A 17,144-nucleotide genomic window follows, 5' to 3' on the forward strand; every position below is an offset into this window, starting at 1 on the left:
GACCATGGGAAACTGGGGCACGTTGCTGTATCATTTGCCCACGGGCTTAGAGCACTGTGTCATTAATGACCAGCCTCGTCCTCAGGCCGCAGGCCCGAGATGATCAGAGAGGCCCTGTTCTCGAGAACCCAGCTGGGATCCCGGAGGGCCTAGTGCTTCTGAGCATCTCAGCTTTGGGGACACGGTGGGGAATCTGTGGGTACCAGCCCACCTAATACGACCCAACATTGTTGCTGATTCCCGTGCAGCTGAGGGTGACCTTCTAGCCCACAGACCCTGATAAAGAGGTTTCCTGTGTCAACACAGACAGTGCCCAGGACCCAGCAACACAGCAGTGGAGACACAGGTCAGTGTCAGGTTATTACTCACAGTGTGTTCTCAAAATGGGGGAAACAAGCAACTTAGGGGTCCCCCAGAAGCAATTCTTCTGCTTTCCACAGCCAGTAACCTGAGCAGAGAGCAAGGAAGGTGAGGAGGGGAGGGATCCAGACTAGGGTGGAGACACCCCAGGCTGTGCTTCTGAGCCCTCAAGGGAGAGACCTGCACAAAGCCTCTCTTATCCTCTGCCTTCCTGGAAGAGAGAGAGGAAGCCTTCATGCAAATCTCTCCTTCCCCTGGGACTGAATGTGGTGACAGCTGAGTGTGGGGTGGGACCAGGGAAACTCCTCTAGGCACAATTTTGCAGGGGGCACAAGGCAGGGCTCCAGGCCTGGGTGCTCAGCTGGGACCTCTGCCCCCACACACACCCCTCGGGGACAGGCCCACAGCGCCCCCTGCTGTCTCAGTGTCCAGCCACACCCATGACTGGAAAGGACATCCTGGAGCTGTGAGAGAGACACCAGGGCACTAAGGACTTCAGTCAGCCTGGCATACTGTCCACCCCCACACAGGGCCAGATCTTCTCCTCCCTCAGGGCTTCTTCCTGTGCTGCAGGTGCCACCACACCTCAGTCCTTGCTGCAGACACAGGGCCTCCTCAGCATGAATCACCCTGGGCTCCTCCCACTACTTAGAGACTTGTGTTGTTGGGGCCAAGACTCGTGGACCGCTCGGAGATGATGTTTCTGCCCAGTGAGCACAAGAGCCGAGAGCATGCACGCCCCTCCACAGCCTTTTCGGGAGCCCTGAGGGGACATCCCAGTTTTCTCATCTCAATTCCCATTCTGGTGGGCCAGTCCCCATTACCCTCTGCACTGACCTCGATGAGGTAGATCAATGACGGTGCATGGCTATAGATCACGTGAGTATATTCTATCTCTCTATCATCTATCAAACTTTGCATTTTCTACATTACCTATAATTGGCATGGTATCGGTCCCAAACAGACACATATATCAGTGGTACAGATTCAAAAGGCCAGAAATAGGGTGGCTCAGTCGGTTGGGTGTCAGACTCTTGATTTCAGTTCAGGTCATGACCTCAACTTGTATAATTGAGCCCTGAGCCGGGTTCTGAGCCTGCTTGGGATAATCTCTCCCTCTCTCTCTGCTCCTTCCTCTCTCTCTCTCTCTCTCTCTCTCTCTCTCTCTTTCTCTCTCTTAAAATAAATAAATAAACCTAAAAATACCCAAATAGAATAAATAAGAAGACCAGAAATAAGTGCAAGTTCCCCTTGACAAGCACAGAGAATGGAGACTGAAAATGAGGGCTTTCCTCAGTGTCTGGAGGAGAGCACACATGGGTTTTGCAGGGAATTCAGACAAGAATAAGCATGAATCATATCGCAGATGCCTCATAGGAGGACCTCAGTTCTCACAGATGTTCCCTGACACACTTTGGGAAAGAAAGCTGGAGTTTCTGGACCTCCTGCAGCGGGCACACGGATCCCCGTGCCATGGGCTGCAGCGTGCACCCACATGGTCATTCCGCGGTAAGAAGCCCACCTGGGTCAGGCCACATCGGCAAAGAGCCCCATGGGAGCTGCCCTCTGCCCTCTGCTGCTTCCTGCATTGTCATGGGCTCCTGGGGCCCTGGCTTCTCTGTATACCCAGCTGACCCATTTTCCTACTGGGTGCACAGTTACTGTTTGGGATGATAACAAGTTTTGAGAAATGGGGAGTTTTGATGGTCACACAGCATGGGGAATATATTTCATATCTCTGAATTGCACAAGAAAGTAATGAAAAGAGTAAATATCTGTTGTGTGTATTTTCATAATTAAAAATTACTAGCTGAAAATGCAAATTATGTTTAAGAAGTTGCACTCACACAAATCTCTTTCCCATCTTTATATGTGTTACCCTATTCTAACCCATCCTCATCACTAAAAATTGACAGAGATTTTATTATCTTTTTCCTGTAGATTCCACATGTAAATGAGATAAAGCATTTGCCTTTCTGTGTAGGCCTTATTTCTCTTAGGGTCATGTCCCACAGGTTCGTCCATGTTGTCACAAATGACAAGACGTTCTCCTGGAAAGGCTCATGGGATCGACTTCCTTTATACAACATCGTGCCCCGCAGCCCCTCTACTGCATGGATCACAGACAACCCCGATGTGGCAGGAGAGGAGAGGAGGACACAGTCCATTCTTCTGGGCTCCAGAAACCAGCCACAAGTCTGCCGTGGGCCCTGATGATGTCAGCTGTAGGAAAGTCACATTGGTGAAACCTCTCAAGCAGACTGAGAATTTTGGTGCAATGGTGGCACTCCCCCCTTTCCCTCACAAGCCCCATTGAGAAGTTTGCTGACTTGCACACACAGTTTCTCCCAGGGCAGTCACGCTCTCCTGACATCAAAACTGAAGGGCAGGTACCCAGCCAGTGGGCCAGGCCAGCTCTGCGCCTGTGATCCCTTAGTGTCTCCTCGCTGGGACACAGAGCTACTGAGTCAGCCCTGAGCACAGGAGCCTGGAGGGAAGGGAAGGCCTCTGCTCTGACCCCTGGAGGAACACAGGCCATGCAGTGGAGGACTGTCTGCTGGGGAGATGGTCTGTACACTCTGACCAGAAAAAAAGGCAAGTTGATTTACCCTTGTGAAGAGAAAAAAGCCAAATCCACAGGCTCTAATTTTATGTGTGAATCAGTAGGTGAAATTTCTGCATCATTATGACTTTTTTGTTGTCTTTGGTTTGCTTTATTGTTGTTGTCGTTTGTCTTTCTTTTTTTTTCTTTTTTCCAGAGAGTTCACTCAGGTTTGGTAGGAAACTGGGAAGAAGGACATTCAGATCCAGTAGCTACACCCAAGTATAGTACTTGTGCATTCAAGTTATATTAGACTTCAGAGAGTCAGAGTACAGTGGTCTAAGCAGACTGGGTATTTGTACCACTTCCCCATGTGTCTGTGTCACTGTGACCAGCACCACTGTGCCAGATTGCACAGTAATAGTCAGCCTCGTCCTCAGGCTGCAGCCCAGAGATGAGCAGAAGCCCTGCATTGGCCGAGGCATCTTTGGACCCAGACACTCGATTGGGGACCCCGGGTCCCAGCTCATTGCTGGAGTCTGAGTAGTAGTACAGGAAATACCGAGGAGGGCTCCCTGGCTTCTGTTGGTACCAGTATATGTTTTTACTACCAACGCTCACGTCCCTGCTGAGGGTGCAGGTGAGTCTGGCTGTTGCTCCCAGAGATGCAGAGAGAGAGGCTGGCTGAGTCGCGACAGGCTGGGACAGGACACCTGCAAACACAGACACAGCAGAGAGAAGAGAAGGAACAGCGCACATGGGATTAGGGAGCTGAGCCAGAGGGATTTGACCCTGGCTGCAGGCCCACCCTGGGGCCCTGTGTCCGGTCCCTACCTGTGCAGTGGCAGAGGAGCACGAGGAGAGCATGGGTCCAGGCCATGATGACACACGCCCTTCCTAGACCACAGAGCTGGGGCTGGGCTGTCCCAGGCCTGTCTTATCCCCAGTCCACAGAGCTCACAAGGAGGGGCTATTCATGCAAATGGGACCCACGCCTGCTTCTCGCTCCTGTGCACTTAGAGGCCTGTAGCACGTTGACAGCAAGACCATGTAATGCACTGGTTTCCCCCTGGGTGGGCCTGGAAGAAGCAGCTGTTGGGACCACACACAGGCCCAAGTTCAGAGATTCGTCCAGGAACAGAGAGGACACAGATGCCCTGTCCCCACTAAAAACAAGGGGCCCAGCCCTGGAGCTTTCTTTCATGGAGGGCTCCTCAGCATGGAGCCCCCATCCTGCAGAAACCCCCAGACCTTGTCACCATGCCCCCTGCTGGTGTCTGGGTGAACCTCTCGTTTGCCAATGCAGGCTTCCCTGGTGTCTATGTTTCCACCACCTGAGAGTGATCCTCCAGGGAAAGAGAAAGATCTTGCTGTACCATCAGGTATCATTCATGGATGGCGGGGTCTGTGACAAGGACACATGCAGTCCTGACCCAGGAGAACCTGTGAACCACTATGGAGCTGAGGACAAGACACATGGGAGAGGGAATAGAAACCATCTGTCCCAATGGTCCAGCTCAGACAATGCATGCTGGCTCTGGGTGCCGGATGTGGACAGGAGCTCACCTAGGGAACACACACTCACACAGAAGGACACGTAGAATGGGCATGCTGGGTCCCTCTAGACAAGACACAGCAAACCCTGATGAGGGTGCTGCAGGTGTGGGGACAGTGCAGGGACCACTTCAAGGCCATCTTGCGACCTCACCTCCGTGTTCTGGCAGACTTGCAATCCCATCTGTGAAAATCATCAGGAGAACCTTCTAGATACAGGGAAAGGGGACCTTTCAGCTAAGGAACTGGGGGAACACCATCGCCCTCTGGTGGACATGGGATGCACAGTGACCCAAGGCCTGGGTCCCAGCCCCTCATCCCCCCTGCTCACTGTTGCAGACTCTTCACAGTGGATTCTGACACTAAGACATATGCATGGAAGTTTCATCCATGTGTTTTGTGGCCTGATAACTCATGTCTGTCTCCTGCATCCTATTCCATGTGTGGACACACAGATATTGTTTACCCATTCTAAAGGGTACGTTGGTCACTTTCGAGTCCTGGCAATCATAAATAAGACAGCAAGAAACATTTAGGTGCATATTCTCATTTGCACACAAGAACCTCATTTAGAGTAATCCGTAGGACTGTTCTTTTTGCATTATCCTTAAGGCTTTGTTTGCCATGGAAGACACTGCCAAGGAATCTTCCCAAGTGATGGGGCTTTTCGCACTCCCACCAGCAGTGAATGAGAGTTCCTGCTGCCCCACATCCTCGGTAGTATTGCTGCTGTCACTGTATTGAACTTTAGCCATGGTCATGGGAGGCTTCTGGTATGTCCTTGTTCAATTTGTAATACCACAATGACATATGAAGTTGGAAATCACTTTGCATGTGTAATAGTCATTTTGTCTATCTTCCTTGTTAAGGGATCTGTTCAGATCTGCTCATTGGGAAGGCACTGCCCAGCACCAGGGAACTCAGGAGCTCAGCAGAGCTCCATCTCAGGAAAAAGGGAGAAAGTGAGTGTGGAGTCTGACACAGGACTCGATCCCAACACCCTGGGATCATGACCTAGCTGAAATCAAAGAGTTGGACGCTCCACCAACTGAGCCACCCAGGTGACCCTCAACAGTTTGTTTTTAAGTAACCTCTGTACCTAAAGTGGGGTTTGAACTCATGAACCCAAGGTCAAGAGTTGCATGCTCTAACCACTGAGACAGCCAGGCTCTCCTCCACTGAGTCATTTGTAACTCTGAACAAGCTAGTTTGCCTTCGAAAATATGAACACAGGGTGAGTAAGGATCACTCTGAAGATATAACTGAAGGAAGGGATATGGCACTCTCAGATCATCTTATTCCCGGACAACAAATAATCTTTTGGAAGATCTGACAACAAAAGTCACTCCTGGAACCTCTTGACAGGGGATGCCACCAGGTCTAGAGAGTGGAGGGAGAATTTCTCTCACTTCCCCATGGATCTAAAGCACTGTGTAAGCATTGGTACTATCTTGGCATATATGACACAGAGTCACTTCCTTGCACACAAGATTCCAGAGACGTCAGAACATATGCATTGGTCAAAACATCTTTGGATCCAGAAAATGACAGGGCACTGGGATCTCTGGTGTGGTATTTGACCCTGCCTTGAATCGCAGGAGATACCACAGAGGATTCCATGGCTTCTACTGGCACCATTATGCATATTTCTTAAAACAACAATGATGTCACTTCCCAGGGTGAAAATGAGTCTATTAGATTCTTCAGAGATGCGGACAAGGAGGGTGACTGAGTCAGCAAAAGCTGGCAGAAAGAACTTGCAAACACCCACACTCATGGGTGATAGGGCAGGGATGGAGGTGAAGCTGCTTGGAGGTCTGATCCAAAGGTGTGGACATAGGCTCAGAGGCTGCTTGGGTCACCGAGGACCGTCCTTACCTGTGTGGTAAGAAGAGAACGCAAGGAGAAGAGGTTACACCATGGTGGTCACAGCCCTACTGAGAACCCATGGCTGGAGCTAGGCTGTCCCAGACATTTCTTATCTCCTTCAGTGGTGTCTGGGAGATGGGGTTATACTTAGGGTTGCATTTTCTTTCTTGATAGTATATTTGGGTGTTCAAATATAGTAACTTTTGAGAGGCTCAATTGATGATCTCCCCCCTTTTTCTGCTGTTTCTTATGATATCCTAAGTGAAGAATCTATTGCGAAACCCAAAAATCATAGGGATTTCCTTCTTGTTTTCCTCTAAGATCTTTATAGTTTTAGCTCTAAAATTTAGATCTTTGATCCATTTTACACCCATTTTTGTTTATAGTATGTGGTAAGGGTCTAACTTCATTCTTTTGTGTGTGGATATCTAGTTGGTCCAGCACCATTGGTAGGAGAGAACTTTTTTTCACACTACATTCTTTGAGAACCCTTTTGAAAATCAGTTCACCATAGATGAATGATTTCTTTCTGGCCTCTGAGATATGTTTAAATTTTTTTTTCAATGTTTATTTATTTTTGGGACAGAGAGAGACAGAGCATGAACGGGGGAGGGGCAGAGAGAGAGGGAGACACAGAATCGGAAACAGGCTCCAGGCTCTGAGCCATCAGCCCAGAGCCTGACGCGGGGCTCGAACTCACGGACCGCGAGATCGTGGCTCGAACTCACGGACCGCGAGATCGTGACCTGGCTGAAGTCGGACGCTTAACCGACTGCGCCACCCAGGTGCCCCGAGATAAGTTTAATTTATACCTCTGTCTATCCTTAGGCCGGTACCACATTCATCTTGACTATAGCTTTGTAAGTGAGTTTTGAAATCTAAAAAAAAATTTTTTTAATGTTTATATATTTTTGAGAGAGAGAGAGATGGACACAGAGTGCGAGCAGGGGAGGAGCGGAGAGACAGGGACACACAGAATCGGAAGCAGGCTCCAGGCTCCGAGCTTTCAGCACAGAGCCCAATGCGGGGCTTGCACTCAACAGTTGTGAGAACATGACCTGAACAGAAGTCGGACGCCCAAACAACTGAGCCGACCAGGTGTCCCAGTGAGTTTTGAAATCTAGAATTGTCAGTCCTGAAAATGTGTTCTTCTTCAGGATTTTTTGGATGTTCTGAGTCCCTGCAAATCCACAGAAATTTTAAGGTCATCTTTTCTTACAGTGCAAAATAGACATTTGGACATTTGATAGGGATTGCATGTAATCTACCAATTGCTACGGAGAGTATGGCTTCCTAACAATTGTAGTTCTTTATTTGTGTTACAAGTTAAATAAGGTAAAATAATAAAACATTCATGTTAAACATCTGTTTATCTACTTTTGTCTTAGTACAGAAAAACTATAAAGATAAATACGGGTCCATTAGTAAACACGGGTTGTTTTTTACTCAAATATTTTATTATGTTTCTGGAAATTGTGAAATGTAGTCATAAAGTTGCTATTCTAAAGAATACTAGCATAGCAAATAGTTCACATTTACTTCCTATTTAATTTTCACCAGAAAACTAAGGTTTCTAGAGTTAGGAATTCTAATAAATATAATTTAGACGACTAAAAATAATAAGGAAAACAACTATGTGCTCCAGGAAAGTAAGACATGTGTTTTTTTTTTTTTGGGGGGGGGGGAAGGTATGAAGAATGGGAATACATTTTGTGTTGAAGGAAAAGAAAAATAATTTTGTCCTAACATGAGTCTGGTTATTCAAAGAATCCTTAGATCAAGATCTAAATGTATAAGAGAAAGCTGTAGTAGGATTTTGGAAAAGAAACCTGGAAAGGAATTTTAAGTGTGGTCAGTACTGGTTCAAATTTTAAAAATATTCAGTAAAGAAGTGGTGTTTCATATCAAAATACATGGATGAAAAGTTAAAATTGTGTTTTCTCTGGGTTAAAAGGTGAAAATTTTCTTGAACTATTGGTCTGCTCTTATTAAAAACGGTAAACAAAAGGCTTATTCACTTTTAACCTTATCTGCCTAGAATACAAGCACTCTGTTTTGCCAAAATATTTCCTATGTTCATCAGAAATGTCATTCATTGAAAACAAATTATTTATAACATTTCAGAAGTCCTACGTGTTGCTTATAACTAGGTAACTTTACTTGCTTTTAAAATGTGTTTGTGTTGGGTGTCACAGGAATAAACACATTTTCGTGTCGATTGCATCGTAATGAACTCTACTCACGTCTTTGGCCATGACCATGGCCATGAGAAGACGTACGGCTTCTCATGTACAGTGACCATGTTACTCCCAGGCTCCTGCAATGTGTTTCATCGTCAAGGATATTCATGGAGAGGTCTTTTGACAAACTTCGGGTTTTGATACCGTTAGGATAGTAACACAGAGGTATAAATTCCAAGAACAAATAGGAAAACTGGATTCAAATGGCACAAAACTTAATATCATGACACTGAATGTACAGAGAAGGATACGTACAATTTTCGTGATGTTTTCTTTAAAACATTGCTGCCTTTTAAAAACAGGTTTTTTTCCTTCAGTTTCAAGACACTTCTTTTAAGCTCACTTACACATAATGACATGATGAAATCTACCTTTGTCAACCAATGAAGCCATTTAATTTTTTTCCCTACCTGATCCCTCCAGACCTCAGAAACTGTCAGTGACTCTCTCATATTTTTATGGTGATACATTTATTAGCACAAGTTTGATAAGATTCCATTTTTCTTGTAACAGACTACAATTGGAAACATTGGTCGTATTACCAAGAGGTTGACAAGAATGTCGTATTTGAAAGAGATATGCAGATGCAGATACTCAATATCACCAGACAGCTTTACGGACCTAACCTTGACTTTATGGTTCCAATGCAGCTTCTTGGAAGTATCAGCCTGCCACCTGCTTACAGAGTTCCCAGCAACTCTTCCAGTGTGTCAAGCAGGACATTTTCTGGAAGTTGCAGGAAACTTGGGATATACTGGGACCCTGAGCACAGAGAAATTGCCCACTTCTGTAGACGTTGCAGGCTAAGTCTGATGGCAGGTTTTTGGCACCAGTTTGGCTGGACTTTTGGCCTGCAGGGGCTGCTAAATGTTCACCGTAGAGCTTTCTTATAAAAGTTCCAGCAAAGCAGGTTTTCAACAGCTATTTTGCTGTAGTTAGGTAAATAATCATCACAGCAAGTTCTTTTTCAAACTACACTTATTTTGCAAACAAATGAATGTCCATTTGGCTGTAAGTTGGAGATACAGGGGGCGTTGTAGAGAAAAACAATTTTTTCAATAAACACATGAGTAAATACTTGATTCTAATCCTGTTCATTATAACCTGGACTAGAAACTGATTTCTATAGCTTCCTACACTGTCTGACTACAAGTCTCAAATGTAATATTGTTTTATCTTAATTTTTTTCAACATTTGTTTATTTTTGAGAGACAGAGAGAGACAAAGCTTGAGGAGGGGAGGGGCAGAGAGAGAGGGAGACACAGGACCCAAAGCAGGGCTCCAGGCTCTGAGCTGTCAGCACAGAGCCCGACGCGGGGCTTGAACCCACAAACCCTGAGATCATGACAGGGGCCAAATTCAGGCACTTAACTGACTGAGCCACCAGGTGCCCCTCAAGCCTAACATTGTGAATTTTCTCCCAGCAGCTGAGCTGGACTAACACTGCCCTTTGCCAGGAGTCGTGCAAAGTAAATCTGAACAACTTGCTGTAACTTCAGAGAAAGTTGATGTACCTTCACAGCAGCTCACACAGAGGGAGCCTTCATGTTCTTCCTCTCCTTCCCTTCCCCATCCTCAGCCCCTGATTCCTTCCTGTCATGAGGCCCTTGACCTTCCCCATCCCTCCACCTCTCATCCGGAACCCCAAACCTGACTATGGCTCAGTCCACAGCCCCTGCCAAGTCACACCTTCCTGCTCCCCTCCTGCTCCTTCCTTATCTGTGCACAACTGGGATGTCATTACGGGGCATCAGATCTGGGGTTCACTGTCAAACTCTACAGTGCTCCAGCTCCAACCCCAAAAACCTCACCCCTCCTCAAGATCCTGGGACACAACCTTCCTTTACAACACGTTTAGGTTCTGTGTCCTCTCTCTTGTCCTAGACACCGTCAACGCCCTGAACATGGGGACCCTTCCTGTCACGTCCACATGGATCCCACATCCCTAGAGTCATTGTGGCACACACTACGTGTTCAGGAAGTGCTATGGATGCACATTATCTGGGCAGCACTGTATCAACACTCAGACACACCTGGACTCTTTGTTCCTGGCTCTGTCCTGACCCGTCACAGATCTGTCCCCAGGACAGCTGGCCCCTGACGCCCAGGAATTTCTCCTCGGTAGAAGAATCTCCTACACTGTGTTCCTGCCGAGGACAGGCTTGGGGGCCTGAAGGTAATAGAATATGGATCATTTGCTAACCAAAGTTCCTTGACATTGTTCTCACACTACAGTTTACACCAAACGAAGGAAGCAGCTGACTTGGTCAAAGAGAGGAGGCTGTGAGAAGAGCCCCGTTGCTGGGGAAACAGCAGATTTTTGTCTCACTTCCCCAAAGGACTGAGCACTGTGTAAGCAGTGAGATTCTTGTCCCACGCTTAGTCGTAATAATCAGCCTCGTCGTCCGCCTGGAGCCCAGTGATGGTCAAGGAGCCAGAATTGCCAGACCCAGAGCCAGAGAACTGGTCTGGGACCCCCAAAAGACGAGTGTTCTCATAGATGATGGTTTTAGGGGTCATCCTTGGGAGCTGTAGGTACCAAAACACACAATAACCGGCCCCAATGTTGGCTGGGCTTCCAGTGCAGGAAATGGTGAGCATCTGGCCTAGGGACCCAGACAATGAAGATGGCTGAGTCAGCCCAGACTGGGCCAAGGACCCTGGAAGAAGAAGAGACAGAGAGGATGAGGCTGGGGTCTAGAGACAAGAGGAGGAAGCAGGGCCCCTTCCTCTGTCTCTGCATCCAGTCACCTGTGCAGTGAGCAAGTACGATGAGGAAGAGAGAGACCCAGTCCTTGGTGGAGGCCCGTTCCTCATGACTGCTCCTGCCCTCTGTGACCCCACAGCTGAGCAGACCTTCCCTAACCCCTCCTTCCCCTCTTCATCCTCTGAGAGAGGGAGGGCCCATCCATGCATGAGACCCCCAGCTCTCTGACCCTTCACAGGCCCCGGTTGGTCCCTCATCCTGAGGAGGTCAGGGGTGGGCAGGGCAGGGTCTGTGTGGGGCCAGGGGGTGGGGAGGTCCCAGATGGGAGCCCTGAGCAGAAGGCAAAGGCCGTGCCAGGTGGCACATCCCAAGAGTCAATAACCCTGACCCCTCAGAACCAGGCCCTGAGTGACCCCTAGTGTCCAGTCACAGACACACCATTGTGTGACATAGTGACCAGAGCCCATCAGAGAGAGCTCCAGCCTCCCCACTGCTCCCTTGCTCGTTCATGGGTCAAGACTGAGCTGGCATCTCTGGGACACACTCCTTTGAGATCATGATCAAGCTCAGAACAGTGACAGGTCTCCATGGACAGGTGTTCCCTTCCGTCCAGGAGGCTGGCTGTTCCTCTTATGGGAATCCTCCCTGGTTTCCGGAACTTCCCTTCCACACGTGTTCACCCAGCCCTGAGGAGTTGGGGAGCACTCCTTTCCAGGTTGTGTAGAAGCTCTCGTTTGTCACTCGCTGTCACTGGGTCTCCTGCTCATGGGGATTCTGTTTCCTCGATTGTGACGCTGATGAAGGCTGGGTGAGCACAGGTTGACAATGACTCCTGGGGAGACAGAGGAACCTGGAAAGTGTCAAGTCCAGGACACTATACACTAGCTCATGCTGGACAAAGCAGGAAAGAATATCCAATGGGAAGAAGACAGTGTCTTCAACAAATGGTGTGGAGTAAACTGGACAGCAACGTGCAGAACATGCAGAAGAACGACTGCACCACTTTCTTACACCAATATCAAAAATGACTCAAAATAGGGGCGCCTGGGTGGCGCAGTCGGTTAAGCGTCCGACTTCAGCCAGGTCACGATCTCGCAGTTCGTGAGTTCGAGCCCCTCGTCCGGCTCTGGGCTGATGGCTCAGAGCCTGGAGCGTGTTTCCAATTCTGTGTCTCCCTCTCTCTCTGCCCCTCCCCCGTTCATGCTCTGTCTCTCTCTGTCCCCAAAATAAATAAACATTGAAAAAAAATTTTTAAAAAAAATTTAAAAAAATGAACTCAAAATAGATGAAAGGCCCACGGGTGAGACAGGGAACCGTCAAAATTCAAGAGAAGCGCGCAGACAGCAAACTTTGACCTCGGCCATAGCAAATTCTTACTGGAACTGCAGGACACAAGGGCAGGCCTCCCCTCGATGAGCCACTGGGCATGAAGTTTTTTTATGTATTATTTTTAAAAAACGTTCGTGTGTTTATTTACTTTTGAGACAGAGAGCAACAGAGCAACGGTGGGGGAGGGGCAGAGAAAGAGGGAAACACAGAACCTGAAGCAGCTTCCAGGCTCCGAGCTGTCAGCACAAAGCCCCATGCAGGGCTCGATCCCACGAACCGGGAGACCATGACCCGACAGAAATAGACACTTAATGACTGAGGCACCCAGGCTCCCTGGGATGAAGATTATTTTGAGTTAAAAAGCAGTCAAGGTCCACACACACAGGAGAAGCTCTTCATGTCTCTTCAACTGAATAAAAAATTCAGTGTGAGCACCTGCTCTGGGAAGCCAGCTGGCACCACAGACAACTGCACTAGGATATGGACATGGTGGGGGAGACCGTGGTGGGGGGAGGGGCGGCCAGCAAGGCCTGTTTGGTCACAGTCCTCTGTGTCCCATCATTTCTCAGGGGCCCTGCACACATTGTTTTCCCAACATCTACTCTATGCTTTTCTCTCTGTGATGTGCATTTCTTTGCATTGAATACTAGACCCCTACCTCGTCCATGTAATTCAGAAAAACATAGATCTCATTTTCTCTACATGTCTTTTGACTTTCTAGGTCTCTGTTGATTCCCATATGTTCACTATTAAATTTCTTGTGTGTCATTTCAACCTCCTCAAGGACAGGTCTCACCATAGAGGACTCTCCCCTACAGGAGCCTCCACAGAAGCTTCTCAATAAAAGAGGCTTGGACACAAGGTCTGTGGACCCAGGGGTTTTGGTCTCACTTCCTCGTTATCTGAGACACTGTGAGTAACCAAAGCTGCTTCCACTGCCATGTGCTATGGCACAGTAATAGTCAGCCTTGTCCTCAGGCTGTGGCCCAGAGATGAGCAGAAGCCCTGCATTGGCCGAGGCATCTTTGGACCCGGAGAAGCGGCTGGGGACCCCAGGGCCCTGGTGCTTATTTGAATCTGAGTAGTAGTACAGGAGATACCAGGGAGGGCTCCCTGGCTTCTGTTGGTACCAGTATATGTGGTAGCTTCCAACACTGAACCCGCTGCTCAGGGTGCAGGTGAGTCTGGCTGTTGTTCCCGGAGATGTAGACAGGGAGGACGGCTGGGTCAGCACAGGCTGGGACAGGGAACCTGCAAACACAGACACTCGTCAGTAATGGAACCAGAAATGCAAGGAAAATGTCCCAGGATGCTGAGCATGGCAAGCACCCTTTGAGATCCCCCTGTGTCCCTGAGGCAAGCCCCTACCTGTCCATTGAGACACAAACATGAGGACTAGAAGAGTCCAAGCCATGGTGACATAGACCCTAGTACCCACACTGGGCTGGGCTGCCCCAGGCCTCCTTTTCTCCTCTACCCTTGCTGCAGGAGGAGCTGTCCATGCAAATGAAGTCCATCTAGTGACTGCCCAGCCCCTCCCTGAGCCCTGGTGCTTCAGCCCAGCTGAAGGACATACCCTGGGGACGATGGAGGTTGGCTTCACCACTGGGGAGAACCCTGGGAGGAAGCACCTGCATGCACAATGCACAGGTCCCTGCTCGGGGGACCTTGCCACACCAGAAGGGACACACGTGCCGACTTCCCATCAGGGAGCGCAGAGCCCAGTCCCCAGACCCAGGCTCTGCACAGTTGTGAAGATACCACAGGGTACTCCCACAGCGCCCCCTCTTGGCTGACAGGCACATACCTCACTGTGTCCAACAGCCCTGAGAGCCCAGCTGGTTTCCTCAGCTCCTTTTGTTCACACATCCTTGAGCTGAATCATGGCCAACGTGATCCCATAGTACCGCCTGTGATGACTGCAGTATTTTGCACTCTCAGAAGGAGTCCTGGTCTCTGTGAGATGCAAACATTACCTCCCGTTAGTGGTAAGTTGTTGACATCTGGCAGAAGATACTGCTGACATCATATCCCTGCACTGGTGTGTGATGTAGCATCTGTAAACCTTGGGAATGTTTTTCAGCTCCTATGCATTGTAGCAATGGATGCCAACGAGTGTCCAGTAAATTGGGTTTTGTTTTAATCTGCGATTTTTTAGCTCATTTATTGGCTAAGTGATTTATCAAGGAAAGGGAAAACAATGAATTTATCTTTGATGAAGTCCAATGGATCAGTTTTTTTATGGCTTGTGCTAATGGGGTCTTATCTAAACATGTTTATACAAACCCTAGAGCCTGAAGATTTTTTCCATTTTTATGTTTACAACTGTATACTTTACAGTATGTCAATAATCCTTTTAGTGAATTTTTTTATGAAGTGACAGTTTTCGGTGAGCTTCATTTCTCTCGATGGACATCCAGTGGTTCTGTGGACATTTGTTCAAAGGCCATCCTTCCTCCTCTGAAAGGCTTCTGCAACCTTGTCAATAAGGTTTTCTTATCCATAAGTATCCATAAGTATTTCTTATCCATGCTTTTGTGAGTTTGGTTCTGAGTTTTCTGTTCTGTTACTTTGGCCACTGTGTCTACCTTCCATCCACACCACTCTGTCTTGTGATAGGAATTGAATTACACTTCTCTACAAGTTGGGAAGAATTGTCATCTCTACTATATTGACTCTTCTAATCCTTGAACACAACATATCCCTCCACGGTTTTAGATCCACTTTGATTACATTCCCAGCATTGTCGAGATTTCAGCATCCATGTCCTGTACATATTTTGTTAAATATTCACCCAAATACTTCATCATGGAGTGGTTTGAAGTGTTATTTTTACATTGTTTTTCACAAGTTTATTGCTCGTATAGACGCAACTAAATGATCTTTCTACATTGATCATGTGTTCTGCCACCTTCCCGAAATTGCTTATTACCCTTTGAATTCATATATTTACATACATATTCATAGCTCCCTTTGTATTTTTCCCCTATATCATCCTCTGGCCTGAAAATAGGGACCTTTGGCTCTTGTTCTCCTTAGTCTGGTGCCTCTCATTGTTTGACTTGCCTTATGGTTTGGTCAGTCACATCCAGTCCTATGGCTAACAGCAGTATTGAGACTGGACATGATGACCTTGGTTGCCACCCTGGGGGAAAAGCTTTCAGAGCTTCACCTCAGTGTGTGTTAGCTGTGGTGTTTCATCATTTTCTTTATCAAGCTGAGGATGTGCTCCTCTATTTTCATTCCCTGAGAAATGTTGTCTTTTTCATTCATTCATTCATTCATTCATTCTCATTCTTTGTCATGAATAGGTTTTGCATTGTGTGAAATGCTTTTTCTGTATTGATTGATAAGACCAGGTTTTTTTTTAAATAATTTTTAAAATTCAGTGTATTCATTTATTTATTTAGAGAGAGAATGATAGCTTGAGCTGGGGAGGGGGAGAGAGAAGAGGAGAGAAAGGATCTCAAGCAGGTTCCATGTTGTCAGCGTGGAGCCCCATGGAGCACTTGACCTCAGGAACCCTGAGATCATGACCTGAGCTGAAATCAAGAGTCCTATGCTTAACTGAGCCAATCTGGTGCCCCAGGGTTTTTCTTATTTAGCCTGTTAATATTAGAGATTACATTGAATGATTGTTTAATATAAAACTGGCCTTGCATACCCACAATACACCCCATTTCATCGTTGTGTGTATTTCTTGTGATACATGTAGATAACTGAATACCTTTTTTTTTTTTATTTTCTTTGAAATAGTTTTCTGCTTATTTGTGTGACATATTCCATTTTTTGTCTATTTTGTGCTAGGGTGCTATTGACACCAGCTACTGAATGACAATCTAAGAAAGAATGATTTCTGGGGCACCAGGGTGGCACAGCGTACTATTCATGATTTCTGCACACGTTGTGGTCTCACGGTTCATGGTATCAAGCCCATCAGAGGGTTCTGTGCTGACAGTGCAGAATCTGCTTGGGTTTCTCTCTCTCTTCCCCTCTTTCGTTTTCTCTCTCTCTCTCTCTCTCTCTCTCTCAAAAACAAACAAACTTAAAAAAAAGAAAGAATTCTTACCTTAACCCAATTCAGCATATTGATCGACAAGCAAGGAATATCTATTCATTCATTCCAGTTTTCTCTAATTTCTCTTACGATGCTTTGTAGTTTTCCATATACAAGGCTTTCAATTTTTCCAAAATACATCCTTAAGAATTGCATAATTATATCACTATAAATGGAACTGCTTTTATTTTTATGTATTGATGGTTTATTGCCTCTATATAGACTACCATTTATCTCCTCATTCTGTTTTTGTAACCTGAAGGCCAGAATTGAAGCAATCAGACCCAAACCATCTGCGACTGAGCCCTAGATCTGATTGGGAATCAACACCTTTTCTTCTCGGACATCTCCACTGAATATTTTCTTTATCTCTCAGCAACAAAGTTTGCCTTTGAAAACATGAGCACGGTGAGAATGGGTCATCAGTCTAAAAATATAACTGAAGGAAAGGATATGACAGTGTCACATCATCTGTCTCTGGGACAA

The sequence above is a fragment of the Prionailurus viverrinus genome, chromosome D3, assembly GCF_022837055.1.
Source record: "Prionailurus viverrinus isolate Anna chromosome D3, UM_Priviv_1.0, whole genome shotgun sequence".
In the NCBI taxonomy this organism is placed as follows: Eukaryota; Metazoa; Chordata; class Mammalia; order Carnivora; family Felidae; genus Prionailurus; species Prionailurus viverrinus.